Source organism: Macaca fascicularis, chromosome 1 (genome assembly GCF_037993035.2).
Source record: "Macaca fascicularis isolate 582-1 chromosome 1, T2T-MFA8v1.1".
Lineage (NCBI taxonomy): Eukaryota > Metazoa > Chordata > Mammalia > Primates > Cercopithecidae > Macaca > Macaca fascicularis.
Window position 1 is genome coordinate 211,201,317 of NC_088375.1, and position 18,401 is coordinate 211,219,717.

The 18,401-nt window shown below is 48.9% G+C and overlaps 1 protein-coding gene and 1 pseudogene across 2 annotated transcripts in view; both read left to right on the top strand.

Moving 5' to 3' along the window:
- The window catches only part of CNR2 (cannabinoid receptor 2), a 45,455-nt gene that overhangs the window by 10,981 nt on the left and 16,073 nt on the right, over positions 1–18,401 (top strand). Inside the window, exon 1 of one of the 2 annotated variants that reach the window (XM_045378144.3) lies at positions 16,137–16,256. The exons of the other annotated variant lie outside the window; for it this stretch is intronic. The gene's annotated coding sequence lies outside the window, so the exon portion shown is untranslated. Of the gene's footprint in view, positions 1–16,136; positions 16,257–18,401 lie in introns of those variants that run through there. 2 annotated transcript variants of the gene reach the window in all.
- LOC102129769 (BTB/POZ domain-containing protein 6-like) lies at positions 396–2,545 on the top strand (annotated as a pseudogene).

Here is an 18,401-nt window from a genome sequence, read left to right on the forward strand (position 1 = left end):
GCACGTTAAAAAAAAAAAAAAAAATGCTTTTTTGTTTGTTTGTTTTAGACAAAGCCTGGGGTCTCTGTCACCCAGGCTGGAGTGAAGTGGCACGTTCACGGCTAGCTGTAGCTTCAACCACCTGGGCTCAAGTGGTCCTCCCACCTCAGCCTCCCAAGTATCTGGGACCACAGTCATGCACCACCACCCCTGGCTAATTTTTTTTATTTGTAGAGGCAGGGTCTTCCTGCCCAGGCTTGTCTTGAACTCCTGGGCCCAAGGGCTTCTCCCACCTCAGCCTCCCAAATTCCTGGGATTACAGGTGTGAGTCACTGCACCCGGCCTCACTTTGAAAATCAGAAAGCAGGTTACCCTCCTTGAGGATGTTCGCAAGTGTCAAAGAGAATACCTCCAACCAATCCACTAAGAAACAGTTATTGTTGCGGCCGGGCCTGGCCGGACTGCGCTAGGTTAGGCTCTGGCAGGGTCGCAAGGGCGGGGGTGGCAGGGGCACGGGTGGCAGCCCCGCGGGTCGCAGCGCCGCCGCCGCCGCCCATGCATGCTGCTGCCCCTGGCCTGCCTTCACCGCCGCGTCGCTCAGCGCCCGACCTCCCTGCTTTTGCTTGCAGAACCGCTCCCGAGGCCCCCGTGCGGCGCGAGGGCGCGGGCGGGGATCCACAGGCGCCGAGGCTGCCCCCAAGGCCCCATTCACGGCGGCGGACCTAGCCAACAGCAATGCCGGCGCCGCTGTGGGCAGGAAGGCCGGGCAGCGCAGCCTGCACAGCGCCCCCGCGCCCGCGCCTCCCACACTCTGCAACAACCACCTGGAGAGCCCGGAATGGCGGTGCTGCCGCCCCACGCTGCGGGAGAGGAACGCGCTCATCAACAACGAGCTCGGCCGGGTGCGGTGGCTCACGCCTGTAATCCCAGCACTCTGGGAGGCCAAGACGGGCGGATCATGAGGTCAGGAGATCGAGACCATCCTGGCTGACACGGTGAAACCCCGTCTCTACTAAAAATACAAAAAATTAGCCCGGCGCGGTGGCGGGCGCCTGTAGTCCCAGCTACACGGGAGGCTGAGGCAGGAGAATGGCGTGAACCCGGGAGGCGGAGCTTGCAGTGAGTGGAGATCGTGCCGCTGCACTCCAGCCTGGGCGACAGAGCGAGACTCCGTCTCAAAAAAAAAAAACAAAAAAACAACGAGCTCATGGCCGATGTGCACTTTGTCTTGGGGCCCCCGGCGGCGACCAGGACGGTGCCCGCCCACAAGTACGTCCTGGCTGTCGCAGCTCCGTCTTCTATACCATGTTCTACGGGGACCTGGCGGAAGTCAAATCTGAAATTCACATTCCAGACGTGGAGCCTGTAGCCTTTCTGATCCTCTTAAAGTACATGTACAGTGATGAGATCGATCTGGAAGCTGACATGGTGCTGGCCACTCTGTACGCTGCTAAGAAGTACATCGTCCCAGCATTGGCAAAAGCCTGCATCAACTTTCTGGAGACAAGTCTGAAAGCCAAGAACGCCTGCGTCCTGCTGTCCCAGAGCCGGCTGTTTGAGGAGCCCGAGCTGATGCAGCGCTGCTGGGAGTTCATCGACGCACAGGCCGAGATGGTCTTGCGGTCCGAAGGCTTTTGTGAGATAGACCGGCAGACATTGGAGATCATTATCACTCGGGAGGCCTTCAACACCAAGGAGGAGGTGGTCTTCGAGGCCCTCCTGAACTGGGCCGAGGCAGAGTGCAAGAGGCAGGGGCTGCCAGTCACCCCAGGAAACAAGAGGCACGTTTTGGGGCGAGCCCTCTAGCTGGTCCGAATTCCAACCATGACCCTAGAGGAATTTGCCAAGGGCGCTGCGCAAGCAGACATCCTGACTCTGGAGGAGACCCACGCCATCTTCCTGTGGTACACGGCCACCAACAAGCCCCGCCTGGACTTCCCCCTGACCAAGAGGAAGGGCCTCTCCCCGCAGAGGTGCCACCGATTCCAGTCTTCTGTTTACCGCAGCAACCAATGGCAGTACCGCGGGCACTGTGACAGCATCCAGTTTGCAGTGGACAGAAGGGTATTTATTGCGGGGCTGAGCCTGTATGGGTCCAGCTCTGGGAAGGCTGAGTACAGCGTGAAGATTGAGCTCAAGCGGCTCGGGATGGTTCTGGCTCAGAACCTGACCAAGTTCATGTCGGACGGATCCGGTAACACCTTCCCGGTCTGGTTTGAACACCCGGTCCAGGTTGAACAAGACATCTGCTACACCGCCAGTGCTGTCCTGGATGGCAGCAACCTCAGCTACTTTGGGCAGGAGGGGATGACGGAAGTGCAGTGCGGAAAGGTGGCCTTCCAGTTCCAGTGCTCCTGGGACAGCACCAACGGGACTGGGGTCCAGGGTGGGCAGATCCCTGAGCTCATCTTCTGTGCCTGAGGTGCCCAGGGAGGCTGCAGCAGGTCGGCCAGTGAGTGGAGGGGAAGTCAGGACATTAACTGCTTCTTGACACCATGAAAGGCCACATTTAACCTTGTCTGTCTTTGGCATGTAGTCAACTGAAGCTTGATTCTGTGAAGTAGGCACCTTTTCCACACAGCCAGAGCTGGAGGATTGGAGTCTTAGGCATCTCTGGTACACTGGGGTACATGTCTCAGGTGGAGGAAGATTTAGGGCACAACACAGGCCCCAGATCCCCTCCCAGTGGCACCCATGCCACCTGCTTTGAGGGGTTGGATGTTCCTGCCACGCTCTTGGATACTAAGTGGTTCCAAGCTTCACTTTAGACCTTCCTTACACATTTAAAATTGGCAAAAAGTCACTTAAAATAATGGACTTCTGTAATAAAGCTTGCCAAAAATTAAAAAATATTAAATAAATAAATAAATAAACAAACAAACAAAGTTACTGAGCAGTGACCATGGGTGAGGCAGCTGCACTTAAGATACAGGGGTGAACAAAACAGAGAGTAAGTCCTCACCTCACTCCCGTGGAGCGACCATTCTAGTGTCCTATTACTCAAATCAGTCTCCCCCAGCATTTGAGGATCAGAGTTTTTAAGGACAATTTGGTTGCTGGAAGCATGGCTCAATAAAATGATCCAAGGTGGGAAGGATAAAAATAAGATCAGGGAGGCCGGGCGCGGTGGCTCATGCCTGTAATCCAAGCACTTTGGGAGGCCAAGGCGGGCGGATCACCTGAGGTCAGGAGTTCAAGACCAGCCTGATCAACATGGAGAAACCCCATTTCTACTAAAAATGCAAACTTGGCCGGGCGTGGTGGCATATGCCTGTAATCACAGCTACTTGGGAGGCTGAGGCAAGAGAATTGCTTGAACCTGGGAGGCGGAGGTTTCAGTGAGCTGAGATCATACCACTACATCCCAGCCTGGGTAACAAGAGTGAAACTCTGTCTCAAAAAAAAAAAAATGAGATCAGGGAAGAGATGGTTGCCCGGAGGTATAAGACAGACCCCGTGCCCTTCTGTCTGTAAGCCCCTAGGGGTTCACCTTGCCTGCCACCTAGACAGAGCCAATTCATTGAGACAGGAGAATTGCAATAGAGAAAGAGTAATTTACGCAGAGCTGGCTGTGCGGGAGACCGGAATTTTATTATTACTCAAATCAGTCTCCCCCAGCATTCAAGGATCAGAGTTTTTAAGGACAATTTGGTTGTTTGCGGGGAGCCAGTGAGCCAGGAATGCTGATTGGCCAGGGATGAAATCACAGGGAGTCAAAGCTGTCCTCTTGCTCTGAGTCAGTTCCTGGGTGGGGGCTGTAAGATCAGATGAGCCGGATTATGGATTTGGGTGGGGCCAGTTGATCCATCAAGTGCAGGGTCTGCAAAATATCTCAAGCTCTGATCGTAGGAGCAGTTTAGGGAGGGTCAGAATCTTGTAGCCTCCAGCTGCATGACTCCTAAACCATAGTTTGTTTTCTTTCTTTTTTTCTTTCTTTCTTTTCTTTCTTTTTTCTTTCTCTCTCTCTCTCTTTCTTTCTTTCTTTCTTTCTCTTTCCTTCTCTCTCTCTTTTTTTTTTTTTAGACTGAGACCCCTCTGTGCACAGGCTGGAGTGCAGTGACACAATCTCCGCTCACTGCACCCTCCACCTCCCAGGTTCAAGCGTGCACCACCACACCTGGCTAACTTTTGTATCTTTAGTAGAGACAGAGTTTCACCATGTTGGCCAGGCTGGTCTTAACTCCTGACCTCAAGTGATCCACCAGCCTCAGTGCTGGGATTACAGGCGACGCCACCACACCAGACCCTAAACCATAATTTCTAATCTTGTGGCTAATGTTAGTCCTACAAAGGCAATCTAGTCCCCAGGCAAGAACGAGGTGTACTTTGGGAAAGGGCTGTTATCCTCTTAGTTTTAAACAAAGTTTCTCCCAAAGTTAGTTCAGCCTACGCCCAGGAATGAACAAGGACAGCTTGGAGATTAGAAGCAAGATAGAGTTGGTTAGGTTAGATCTCTTTCACTGTCTCAGTCATAATTTTGCGAAGGTGGTTTCACATCTAGGCTGCCCAACTTCTGTGGTCAGGGTCTGGCACCAGGTATATGAGTTTGAATTCTGACTCTGCCATTTACAAACTTTGTGACCTTGGCAAATCCATCTAGCTAAGCCTCTGGTTCCTCATAGATAAGATAGTGAAAATGAGACAGTCTATCTCCAAGGGCAGTTTGGAGGATAAAGGAGACAGTGCATTTCTTTGTGGTAACAACATTTAAAATCTACTCTTTTAGCAATTTTGATACATGTATCATAACATCACATTGTATTCCATAAATGTCATGCTCATCCCTGTGAAGAGACCACCGAACAGGCTTTGTGTGAGCAACATGGCTGTTTATTTCACCTGGGTGCAGGCGGGCTGCCTGAAAAGAGAGTCAGCGAAGGGAGATAAGGGTGGGGCCGTTTTATAGGATTTGGGTAGGTAAAGGAAAATTACAGTCAAAGGGGGGTTGTTCTCTGGCGGGCAGGAGTGGGGGTCACAAGGTGCTCAGTGGGGGAGCTTTTTGAGCCAGGATGAGCCAGGAAAAGGAATTTCACAAGATAATATCATCGCTTAAGGCAAGGACCGGCCATTTTCACTTCTTTTGTGGTGGAATGTCATCGGTTAAGGCGAGGCAGGGCATTTGCACTTCTTTTGTGATTCTTCAGTTACTTCAGGCCATCTGGGTGTATACTTGCAAGTCACAGGGGATGCGATGGCTTGGCTTGGGCTCAGAGGCCTGACAATAAATATATACAATTATTATTTGTCCATCGAAAATAGAATGAAAACATTTAAAAATAATATATAGTACGGGCCAGGTGCGGTGGCTCATGCCTGTTATCCCAGCATTTTGGTAGGTGGAGGCGATTGGATCACCTGAGGTCAGGAGTTGGAGACCAGCCTGGCCAACATGGCGAAACCCTGTCTCTACTATAAATACAAAATTAGCTGGGCATGGTGGTGCACATCTGTAATCCCAGCTACTCGGGAGGCTGAGGCAGGAAAATCACTTGAACCCGGGAGGTGGAGGCTGCAGTGAGCTGAGATTACGCCACTGTACTCCAGCCTGGGCAGCAGAGCAAGACTCTGTCTAAAAAAAAGAAAAGAAAAAAAAAAAAGGCTGGGCACAGTGGCTCACGCCTGTAATCCCAGCACTTTGGAGGCTGAGGTGGGCGGACCACAAGGTCAGGAAATCAAGACCCTCCTGGCTAACACAGTGAAACCCCGTCACTACTAAAAATACAAAAAAATAAAAAATAAAAATTAGCCAGGCGTGGTGGTGGGTGCCTGTAGTCCCAGCTACTTGGGAAGCTGAGGCAGGAGAATGGCGTGAACCCGGGAGGCAGAGCTTGCAGTGAGCCAAGATTTTGCCACTGCACTCCAGGCTGGGTGACAGAGTGAGACTCCATCTCAAAAACAAACAAACAAAAAAATAAAAAAATAAAAATGGTATAGATTTGAACAATAACAGAAAAGGACACAGTGCTTGTAAAAGGCCTTTCACAGTGCCTACCACAAAGGAAGAACTCAGGAGAGAGTGGCAAATTTATTTTCTTCACATAGTTTAACCACAAGAACATATTGCAACAGTTTGCATGAAGTGGAGATAAGAATCCAGCTGCCTTCTCATAAACCAGACAATTAAAGAGATTTGCCAGAAAAAGTTATTTTCATTTAAAAATATGTTATTTCAGGGCAGGTGAGGTGGCTCATGCCTATAATCCCAGCACTTTGGGAGGCTAAGGCAGGTGGATCACAAGGTCAGGAGTTCAAGACCAGCCTAGCCAACATGGTGAAACCCTGTCTGTACTAAAAATACAAAAATTAGCGGCGCATGGTAGCACGCACCTGTAGTCCCAGCTACTCGGAAGGCTGAGGTGGAAGAATGGCTTGAAACTGGGAGGCAGAGTTTGCAGTGAGCCGAGATCGCACCACTGCACTCCAGCCTGGGTGAGAGTGGGACTACTCCAGCCAGAGTGAGACTCCGTCTCAAAAAAAAAAAAAAATTTTTCTATTGACATGCAATAGGATTATTAATTTTTTTTAAGTTCTCAGTTTTAGTCTCTAATACAGCAAGTACTAATAGGTGTAACCTACATCAACAAAAGCTCTTTATTGCCAGGGTAACTTTTAAGACAGTAAAGGGTCACTGAGACCACGAAGTTTGAGAACTGCTGCTCCAGGCTTTCATGATCTGCCTTTCTCACGCCATCTCTTTCGCAATCTGACAACACCCCCATTTTCTGCCCCGTGTGATTAATTGCATAACTTCCATGTTGGAAGGACCTTTTGAGATCTCATCAAAAAACCACTCCAGGCAGGGTGCAGTGGCTCACACCTGTAATTCCAGCACTATGGGAGGCCAAGGCAGGTGGATCACCTGAGGTCAGGAGTTCAAAACCAGCCTGGCCAAAATAGTGAAACCCCATCTCTACTAAAAATAGAAAAATGGTGGCAGGCACCTGTCATTCCAGCTACTTGGGAGGCTGAGGCAGGAAAATTGCTTGAAGCTGGGAGGAGGCGGCTGCAGTGAGCCGAGATCTTGCCACTGTATTCCAGCCTCCAGCCTGGGTGACAGAGCAAGACTCTGAAAAAAATAAAAATAAAAAAAAAAAAAAAAAAAAAAACCAAGCAAACAAACAAAAAACCCACTGCTGGTGCAGATGGACCTACTGAGAAGGAGGTTCTTGTGCCTGAGGTTACACAGCCATCAAGTTCCACCTGGGACTAGAACCAGCATCCTTCGTATCTCCTTGATCCAGGGCTCTCGTCATGACGGCAAGCTGGCAGGTGCTCCCTGGCACAATCTCAGTTCCCTGTTCTTACATCTCTAAAAGTTCTGAGCGGAGACAGGGTCTTCCCCCTCTGCTTTCCTGTCTCACCCTTCCCTCCTGCCTCTCACCTCCCTCTTTGACACTCCCCCGACCAGCCCAAGGGCACAACAAAGATGACAACTCTCATTGGTTACCAACTAGCAAAGAACTTGAGAAAGTGAGGAAAAAGCTCTAATGTGTACACATATATAGCATCTATATAAGCTATATAAGCCATTCATGGAGGGCTTAGTGTGTGGCAGACACTGTATCAGGCCTGAGCTAACTCAATTAGTCTTCATGCCTCCCCACCACTGTTGAGACAAGTACTACTTGTTACTCCTGTTTTACGGATGAGGAAACTGAGTGAAAGAGATGAATGAAGTGAGTGGCTTTACTTGAGAGCAAAAAGCTAATAATACTTGGCAGAGGCAAGATTGGAACTCAGTGCTATCTGACTCCAAAGCCCAAAAGCCTGATGGGCAAATCCTTGTGGGTGAGAAGGTCCAGACTCCACCAGGAAGGTGGGGAAAGGACTAAAGTCTAGGGCCTGGCAGGGCATGGTGGCTCATGCCCGTAATCTGAACATGAACTTTGGGAGGATCACTTAAGGCCAGGAGTTTGAGACCAGCCTGGGCAAAATAGTGAGACCCCATCTCTACAAAAAGGAAATAGTAATAACAATAACTCAGGGACAGCTAATGGTAGCAATGAAGGCATTACTGAGAAGAAATGGTCAGAAAAAGACAAAGTCAAAAAGAGAGAAAAGAGATGGGATTTGTCCCTGGAAATAAAGACAAAAGATTGTGCATGGTGTCAGGGCCCCTCGCCCTGTGCAGAGTCATGCATTCAATCCTGCCTCTTTACCAATCTGACCTCATGACACGAGGAGTCAAGTGTTGGCCGGGCATGGTGGCTCACACTGTAATCCTAGCACTTTAGGAGGCTGAGAAGGGGGGGATCACGAGGTCGAGGAATCGAGACCATCCTGGCCAACATTAAAAACCCCGTCTCTACTAAAAATACAAAAAATTAGTTGAGTGCGGTGGTGTGCACCTGTAGTCCCAGCTATTCGGGAGGCTGAGGCAGGAGAATCTCTTGAATCCAGGATGCGGAGGTTGCAGTGAGCCGAGATCGCGCCACTGCACTCCAGCCTGGTTACAGAGCAAGACTCTGTCTCCAGAAAAAAAAAGAAAAAAGAACTCAAGTCCTGGCTTTGTCTGCCACTTGCTATGGGTTTTTGGGCAAATGACTTGCCACCTCTGAATCTATTTGCTCATGGAATAGTTGAGCAAAACCTGCCTCACATAATAGCTGTGAGCCTTCCCAGGCTGTGTAAGTTGTCAAGTATGTTATGAATGTGAGCATTATTAGTCCATTCTCTAAAAGAGAAGTTGCTGAAGTATAAGATAATTGAAAGAAGAAGAAGATGTTTTTGTTTTTTGTTTTTTGTTTTTTTGTGACAGAGTTTCGCTCTGTCGCCCAGGCTGGAGTGCAGTGGCCGGATCTCAGCTCACTGCAAGCTCCGCCTCCCAGGTTCACGCCATTCTCCTGCCTCAGCCTCCCGAGTAGCTGGGACTACAGGCGCCCACCACCTCTCCCGGCTAGTTTTTTGTATTTTTTAGTAGAGACGGGGTTTCACCGTGTTAGCCAGGATGGTCTTGATCTCCTGACCCTGTGATCCGCCTGTCTCGGCCTCCCAAAGTGCTGGGATTACAGGCGTGAGCCACCGCACCCGGCCGAAAGAGGAAGAAGATATTTGAAAAAGACTCAACAAAACTGTCCTGTTGGCAGATTTCTCTTTTTTTCTTTTCTTTTTTTTTTTTTTTTTTTGAGATGGAGTTTTGCTCTGTCACCCAGGCTGGAGTGCAGTGGCGTGACCGTGGGTCACTGCAACCTCCACCTCCCAGGTTCAAGCAATTCTCCTGCCTCAGCCTCCCAAGTAGCTGGGATTATAGGCACATGCCACCATGCCTGGCTAATTTTTTGTATTTTTAGTAGAGATGGGGTTTTGCCATGTTGGACAGGCTGGTCTCAAACTCCTGACCTCAGGTGATCCGCCTGCCTCAGCCTCCCAAAGTGCTGGGATTACACTTATGAGCCACTGTGCCCGGCAGTGTTGCAGATTTCTAATTAGTCAGTTAATTTACCAAGTATTTGTTTGGAGATGGGAGGAGAGAAAGCAAAGCAACTGGATGGGATCCTAGGCTTTCAAAGAAATGGACAAGAGCATGGATTCCCGATGTCCCCAGCAAGTTTCTTTCTTTCTTTCTTCCTTTTTTTTGAGACAGAGTTTCACTCTGTTGCCCAGGCTGGAGTGCAGTGTCAGGATCTTGGCTCACTGCAGCCTCTGCTTCCCAGGTTCAAGTGATTCTGCTGCCTGGCTGATTTTTTAAAATTTAGAATAGAGATGGGGTTTCACCGTGTTGGCCAGGCTGGTCTCGAACTCTTGACCTCAAGTGATCCACCCTCCTTGGCCTTCCAAAGTGCTGGGATTACAGGTGTTAGCCACTGCACCTGGCCAAGTTTCTTTTCCTTCCTTCCTTCCTTCCTTACCTCCTTCCTTCCTTCTTTCTTTCTTCTTTCATTTTTTTCTTTTCTTTCTTTTTTTTTGAGACAGAGTTTCACTTTTGTTGCCCAGGCTGCAGTGCATGATCTCAGCTCACTGCAACCTCCACCTCCCAAGTTCAAGTGATTCTCCTGCCTCAGCCTCCCGAGTAGCTGGGATTACAGGCGAGCCACCATGCCCAGCTACTTTTGTATTTTTTACTGTAGAGATGAAGTTTCCCCATGTTGGTCAGGCTGGTCTTGAACTCCTGACCTCAGGTGATCCGCCTGCCTCGGCCTCCCAAAGTACTGGGATTACAGGCGTGAGCCACTGTGCCCAGTCTCTTTCTTCTTCTTTTTTTAAATTTGAGACAGGGTCTTGCTCTGTCACCTAGGCTGGAGTGCAGTGGTGCAATCATGGCTCACTGCAGCTTCAATCTCCTGGGCTCCAGCGATCCCCCACCTCAGCTTCCTGAGTGACTGGGACTACAGGCACACAACACCACGCCCAGCTAATTTTTGTATTTTTTGTAGACATGGAGTTTCACATTACCCAGGCTGGTCTCTAAGTCCTGGGCTCAGGTGATCTGCCCACCTCAGCCTCCCAAAGTGCTGGGACTACAGGTATGAGCCACGGTACCCAGCCCCCAGAAAGTTTCTTAACATTCCTGAGCCCCAATTTCTTCATCTATAAAATATGGAAAATAATAACAATAAGATTCTTGAAGGCTTGTTTTGAGATTTAAATGAGATAATGTGTAGAAAGTACTAGCACAGTGCCAAGCACTCATGGTTATCCCCAAGTCTTCTTTTCAGATGGCAATACTGGAACAAGAGAGAGTAGGTGGCTTCCAGATAGAGCCAGCTGGTGCCAGAGCCGGGGTTCAAACCCTGAGCACCTGAGATTCCGAACTCCGGACCCTTTTCTTTCCACCACATCCACCACTCCTGATAGTTCAATCAGGCAGCCAAGCTCCTGCTTAAATTATTTTTAAATAATTATTTAATCTGCACATACGGAACATAGGGATTAGTTTCCCCATTTACAGAGGAAGAAACTGAAGCTCAGAGAGTTTGAGTAACTTTCCCCAAGGTCACACAGCCTACCAGTGGCTGACCTGAGATTTGAACTCAGTGATGTTTCCTTCTAAAGCTGTGGCACTTAACCTTGACTAAAGTGGAAAGAGGCCTCAGACATCGTTTAGCTCAACTCTGCCCAGGAGAGAGGCTAGAGATGACGATGCAGAAGGAAGGTCCAGGAAAGGTCCAGGGAGACTGAGTGAATCTAGACAGCCTGGGTGGGGGTGATGATTGGTGAGTGGACAGCAGGCTGGGGATGGGATCCTTCAGCCCCACAGGGAAGACTGAGTTTCTCTGATAACCCATAGACATTTGAGAAAGGAACTATAGATAGAAGACCTTAATAACAATCCTTTGCTCTTAACCTATACATTACACATTATTTCCCTGTGTGTGTGTGCGTGTGACAGTCTCCCTCTGTCACCCAGGCTGGGGTGCAATGGCGCGACCCGATCTCTGCTCGCTGCAACCTCCATCTCCCGGGGTCAAGTGATTCTCCTGCCTCAGCCTCTCGAGTAGCTGGGATTACAGGCACCCACCACCACTCCTGGCTGATTTTTGTAGTTTTAGTAGAGACAGGGTTTCACCATGTTGGCCAGGCTGGTCTCTAACTCCTGACCTCAAATGATCCGCCTGCCTTGGCCTCCCAAAGTTCTGCGATTACAGCATGAGCCATGGCGCCCGGCCTACATATTCTTCCTAAAAAGACTAGAGGTGGCTACATTTTAAATTGGGGCAGTTAAAATAAAAGCAAAGCATTAGAAACCACGAAAAGGAGTAATAAATAAATCAGGAACCGACCTTGAATGGCCCCGTGACTGCACTTCCACATTGCATTTAGCTCTGGGCTTGCTGGCAGCCGACGGAAAAAGCAGCACAGAAGTGGGTCTGAAGAAGCCTGCTTTTCTCCTAATAGACGTTCATTGATTCTACAAATCCATTTTAAATATGTAAGTGCTTACTTTGTGCCAGGCTTCATGCCAGTTCAAGTGCTGGAAACCCCAGGAGGAATTTATTAAAGGAATTGACTCGGGAACAACTCCTTTGCCAGCCCTTTTCATCTCTCCTCTAGGAAAGCTTCCATATTTTGCCTTATATCAATAAACCTCTCCTGGGACCTATATCACTAGAGAGATTTTAAGTTCCTTCCCTGCCCAGTGCTGTCCCACCTCCCCTGCCAAACCCATTTTAGAAGTGACTGTCCTGGTGGTCTGTTCACAAGGTCAAGAGCCCGGGCAGGCACCATCCTTCTAGTTCACACTCTGCTTCAGGGCTGCTGCTTGTGGTTCCAACCTCTTTCTGCAAGTCTGCTTCTCCGGGCCAGGAGCACTAGGGTGAGAAGTACTGTGAGGCTCAGGGGACAGGAGGACTTGGAGTGGCGAGAAGTGTCTGCCATGGGCTTGGGATTGAGGAGTGGAAGCTTGAGGCCATCAAATTGCCTTGCCTGGCTAGGCTGAGTTCCGGCTCCCCAAGACCGCTCTGCTCAGCTCTGGCTCCTCATCAAAAGACCTCCACTGAGAGTCCACTGTGGGGCTACCACTTTGCTAGGAGACACTTTTTTGGGCAAGTGGGATACAAAGATGACTGTACTCCCAGACCCAGATACTGCTCTCAAGACTAGGAGCTCACAGTCCAGGAAGCAAGATGTGGAACGGACACAAATAATACAAGGTAGACACTGGTCTGTGCAGTAAGAACAAGGGGACACCAGAGAACGCTTCTTGGAGGAGATGGGTTTTGACATCAAAGTAGTTATAAAAAGAGTAAAAAAGAGGTAAGATTTGGGCTTTCTTTTTTTTCTTTTTGAGACGGAGTTTTGCTCCTGTTGCCCAGACTGGAGTGCAGTGGTGTGATCTCAGCTCACTGCAACCTCTGCCTCCCGGATTCAAGCAATTCTCCTGCCTCAGCCTCCCAAGTAGCTGGGATTACAGGCACCCACCACCACACTTGGCCAACTTTTGTATTTTTAGTAGGGGTGGATTTTCACCATGTTGGCCAGGCTGGTCTCGAACTCTTGACCTCAGGTGATCTGCCTGCCTCAGCCTCCCAAAGTGGTGGGATTACGGTGTGAGCCACCATGCCTGGCTGATTTGGGCTTTCAATATAATTCATAGGTTCACACACACACACACACACACACATATACACACAAAAGATTTGGTCAAAAAAACCCACAGTCTACAGTCCCAAACTCCAGAAAACTTTATTGCAACTGCAATCAAGGGCTACAAAGAACAGAGGGAGGCCAGGCGCTGTGGCTCACACCTGTAATCTCAGCACTCTGGGAGGTGGGCAGATCACATGAAGTCAGGAGTTCCAGACCAGGCTGGCCAACATGGTGAAACCCTGTCTCTACTAAAAATACAAAAATTATCCAGGTGTGGTGGCCTGCGCCTGTAATCCCAGCTACTTGGGTGGCTGAGGCATGAGAATCACTTGAACCTGGGAAGTTGAGGTTGCAGTGAGCTGAGATCACACCACTGCACTCTAGCCTGGGCAACAGAACAACAATCTGTATCAAAAAAAAAAAAAAGAAGAAGAAGAAGAAGAACAGAGGGGGGACTAGGAGAAGAAATGTGGAAGGAAAGCCCCATGGCTGAACACAGCAGCAGGGGCACAGCCAGCTCGGGAGCAGGTCAAGAGGGTCACTTTGGTCTATTTCTTTTTTTTCTTTTTTTTTGAGACAGAGTCTCACTCTTGTTGCCCAGGCTGGAGTGCAGTGGTGTGATCTCGGCTGACTGCAACCTCCGCCTCCTGGATTCAAGCAATTCTCCTGCCTCTGCCGCCCGAGTAGCTGGGATTACAGGAGTGCACCACCACACCCTGCTTATTTTGTATTTTTAATAGAGATGGGGTTTCACCATGTTGGCCAGTCTGGTCTCAAACTCCTGACCTCAGGTGATCTGCCCGCCTTGGCCTCCCGAAGTGCTGGGATTATAGGCATGAACCACCTCGCCCAGCGGGTCTGTTTCTGATGGATCATTCTTGCAGGTTGAACAAGTTTTCCAAAATGTGGTGGTTTGTCTTCAGTGGTGGCAAAGTGTCAGCCGAGAATAAGTAGGGATGGTTCTATCTGCCTCAGCTCTCAGGCAAAGGTCAGGCATGACTGGAGGACAGAATCCTTTTTTTTCTTCTTCTTCTTCTTTTTTTTTTTTTTTTGAGACAGGGTCTCACTCTGTAGCCGAGGCTAGAGCACAGTGGCACAATCACTGCTCACTGCAGCCTTGACTTCCTGGGCTCAAGTGATTCTCTTGCCTTAGTCCCCCCAGTAGCTGGGACTACAGACATGCACCACTGTGCCCAGCTAATTTTTGTATTTTTTGTAGAGACAGGGTTTTACCATGTTGGCCAGACTGGTCTCGAACTCCTGGGCTTAAGTGATCCACCTGTCTGCCTTCCAAAGTGCTGGGATTACAGGCATGAGCCTCCATGCCTGGCACAGAATCCTGTAAGAATCCTATAAACTAACTCTATTAAGCATCTCCTGCCTTTGATTAGATACCTACTGTAAACCAGGTACAGTGCCATGAATTTGGTAAACTTCTATCATTAATCTGTATAATAATGTGATATGGATAGTATTTCTCCCAGTTTACAAATGAATGAAACAGAAGCTCAGAGAGGTGCAGTAACTTGCCCAAGGTCACACAGCCTGAAAGTTGAAGAGCTGGATTTTAATCCAGGAAGGTCTGGTTCCCAAACCTGTGACATTGTGATCCAACATGCTAAGTTTCCTGGAGGAGACCTTGGGAATCACCCCCATCAATCCAACTGCTTTGAAGACGAGAAAAGAAAGGCCCAGATGGTCAGGCAAGGTGGCTCATGTCTATAATCCCAACATTTTGGGAGGCTGAGGTGCAAGGACTGCTTGAGGCCAGGAGTCTGAGACCAGCCTGAGCAACATAGCAAGACCCTATTTATATTTTTAAAATAAAAATTAAAGAAAGAAAAGAAAGGCCTTAGCTAGGAAAAGGGACCTGCCCAAAGTCACTCAGTAGCAGGACAAGGCAAAGAACCTAGGCCTCCCTACTCCCATTTGGGGATAAAAATGATGAGGCTTGTGGCATCAAATCTCAGCTTCCCACTGTAGGTGTGTAGCCACAGGCAGGACATCATTCTCCTCCTTGCCTCCAGCTCTGAGAGATTTAAATATAGCAGCAACGTGGGGCCAGCTGCTACTGTGGCTTCTTTCACTTCAAGCTTTCACTTCAGGTCAGAAAAACCCCCAGGCACACCTTTTCTGAGCAGTTTCTCAGGTCCCAAGGTTCCCTTCCCAGATGCTCAGTATGAGCCAGGCTCTAGGCTACAGCCCGTAACACCAGCCCCACCATGGATGCTCCCTGTGGGAAGTGCCATGTGCTTTCTGAACAGTGGTATTTTTGTTAGGTGAAGAAAGCACTTGGTCATGGTGGTTCACTTTTGTTTTCTTCTTTTTTTTTTTTTTCTTTGAGACTGAATCTGGCTCTGTTGCCCAGGCTGGAGTGCAGTGGCACAATCTCAACTCACTGCAACCTCTGCCTCCTGGGTTCAAGTGATTCTCATGCTTCCTGAGTAGCTGGGATTACAGGCACCTGCCACCACTCCCGGCTACTTTTCGTATTTTTAGTAGAGATGGGGTTTCACCATGTTGGGCAGGCTGGTCTTTTCTAACTTCTGATCTCAAGTGATCTGCCCACCTCAGCCTCCCGAAGTGCTGGGATAACAGGCGTGAGTCACCGCCCTTGGCCTTTTTTCTTTTTTCTTTTTTTTTTTTTGAGACGGAGTCTCTCGCTCTGTAGCCCAGGCTGGAGTGCAGTGGCCGGATCTCAGCTCACTGCAAGCTCCGCCTCCCGGGTTCACGCCATTCTCCGGCCTCAGCCTCCCGAGTAGCTGGGACTACAGGCGCCCGCCACCTCGCCCGGCTATTTTTTTTTTTTGTATTTCTTAGTAGAGACGGGGTTTCACCGTGTTAGCCAGGATGGTCTCGATCTCCTGACCTCGTGATCCGCCCATCTCGGCCTCCCAAAGTGCTGGGATTACAGGCTTGAGCCACCGCGCCCGGCCCTTTTTTCTTTTTTAATCAGACAACCCAGAATAGGTTCAGAAAGATTCCTGCTTCTCTTTTCCTCTTACATCTGTACAGCATCAGATCACAAAATGTTTTTGCATGCATCAGTGATTCTTAATATTCAGAACTCTGCTGGCACACTGATAAAAAGTGTGAATCCTTCTCCCCCCAACCAAAACAGGCACAGACATAAAGTCTTAAATATGCCTCGAAAGGACCGATACCCTCATCAAAGCCTACCCGTGGACCCAGGGTAAGAAGCTATGATGGAGGTCATCAGCCCGTTTGGCATCTCAAGGAGAATGGCACAGGTATTGTTACTGTCATTTTACAGATGAGAAAAGGGGCTCAGAATGTTGAAGGGACTTGCCCAAAGTCACCTGATGAGCCATGGCGGAGGCAGAACTAGAACACTGTTCGCTGTGGCAAACACTAAGTCTGTCTCTGTTGCAGGAAATTAAGGAACCAGAGAGGCCGAACAAGGGCAGGAAAGTGTTTATTTAAGGTGTACACCGGCTCAGCAGACATGTGTCCTGAAAGTCTGAGCCCAGGACAAAGAAAATCAGTCCCCTTTAAGCATTTTGAGGCGGGCATTATGTGAAGCAGGAAGCAAGCTTACAGAAGCAAGAATAAAGGCTGTTGTGACACTTTAGCAACATGTCTTACATCTCTGGGAAAACTTGGTTTGCAGTTTATCCTTATTTGTCTTGTGACCTTGCAGCTGTGCAGGGGAGAAAGAAACAGGAGTTTATGGAGCCTACAAAATATGTGGAGGGTAGATGTGGTTAGTGTTTCTTGGGACAGACAGTTAATTTTATTTTAACTTTGGGGGGGCTGCTTACATTTTTTTTTTAGCCTTGGTTAATATAGCAATTCATTTTATGGGCTTTTTTTTTTTTTTACTATTACTATAATTTTTACTATTATTACTTACACCATTATTCTGTTATTTTCTTAATTTCCTGCTTCATCTGTGTGCTGGATGTTCAGACAGTCTTCGCCCTGGAAAAAGGCTCTGTCTAGAAGCCAGAGGTTCTGACTCCAAAAGGGATTTATATCTGTCCAAAGGGAAGACAGGGAGCTGGGTTGCCTGTTGCTCTGTGCATCCCATTGTCAGATGTTGGCTTGTTAAGACCTGCATCCAAATGCCTGCATTTCTTGCCCTTACCTACTTTGGATAATAACCACACATATTGGTGGCCATGCCAGGCCTAGATAAGACCTGAAGTCAGCCTCCATCAGCCCCAGCATCCCTCTTCTAGGCTGGATTCTACATGGGGTAAGCCATTTCCTGACTGGAAGAGGCTGTTTTCCAAGGGAAACAAGGGAAGAGAGTCCCTGGGTGGCAGGGGATGGGGCAGGGGGTTCCTAGCAGGGTTGCAGGGGGCCTCTTAGCCCCCTGAGCTGGAAACTTTCAGAAGTAGCCAGGTGAGGATATGGGAGCTGAGGAAGGCTTGCACTGTCTGCCACTCCCTAGAGACCAGGATGGAGAGGTGAGCTGGCGCCTTTTTCTGTCTGAGCTCAGGTGTGACTTTGACACCACTCAACAAAAATTACCAGCCTGGCTAACATGGCAAAACCCTGTCTCAACTAAAAATTTAAAAATTAACCAGGTGTGGTGGCATGCACCTGTAATCCCAGCTACTTGGGAGGCTGAGGCAGGAGAATCGCTTGAACCCGGGAGGCACAAGTTGCAGTGAGCCGAGATCGTGCCACTGAATGCCAGCCTGGGCGACAGAGCAAGACTCTGCCTCAAAAACAAAAACAAAACAAAACAAAAATAACAAGAAAACCCACAAAGGGTGTCTATCTCCAACTTCTCTGCATAGGGCCATCTCTATGCCTACTGCACAGGAGTTTTGCCTTGTGCCTCGGGATATGTGGATAATTGCAGCTCTGCTGCTCCTATGTTGGGTGACCTTAGGCAAATTACATACCCATTCTTGGACAGTTTTCTGGATGGCAAAATGATGGTGTTGGATTAGAAGAGAGGTTTTTCAATCTGTTCCTAGAGGAACCTGGGCTGCCTTGAAGAAAGGACATAGGTGATATGAAGCCCCCTGCAGTCAAGATAGGGCTTACTCCATGTAGAATCCAGCCTAGAAGAGGAATATTGCAGGGGGGTGGTGGCTGGCTTTGGGCCTCACCTAGGCCCGGCATGGCCACCAACACGTATGGTTATTATCCAAAGTAGGTAAGGGCAGGAAATAGGGGCATTTGGATGCAGGTCTTAACAAGGCAACATCAGAACGCACAGAGCAATAGGAAACCCAGCTCCCTGTCTTCACTTTGGACAGATAGAAATCCCTTTTGGAGTCAGAACCCCTGGCTTCCAGACAGGGCCATATCTACCTGTTATAAACAGGGGTCATGCAGATTGTAAAAAGCACCTTCCTCTTAAAAATTTTAAAGTCGTTGGGTTATAAAAAGGACTGACATTTATTGAGCTCTTATAG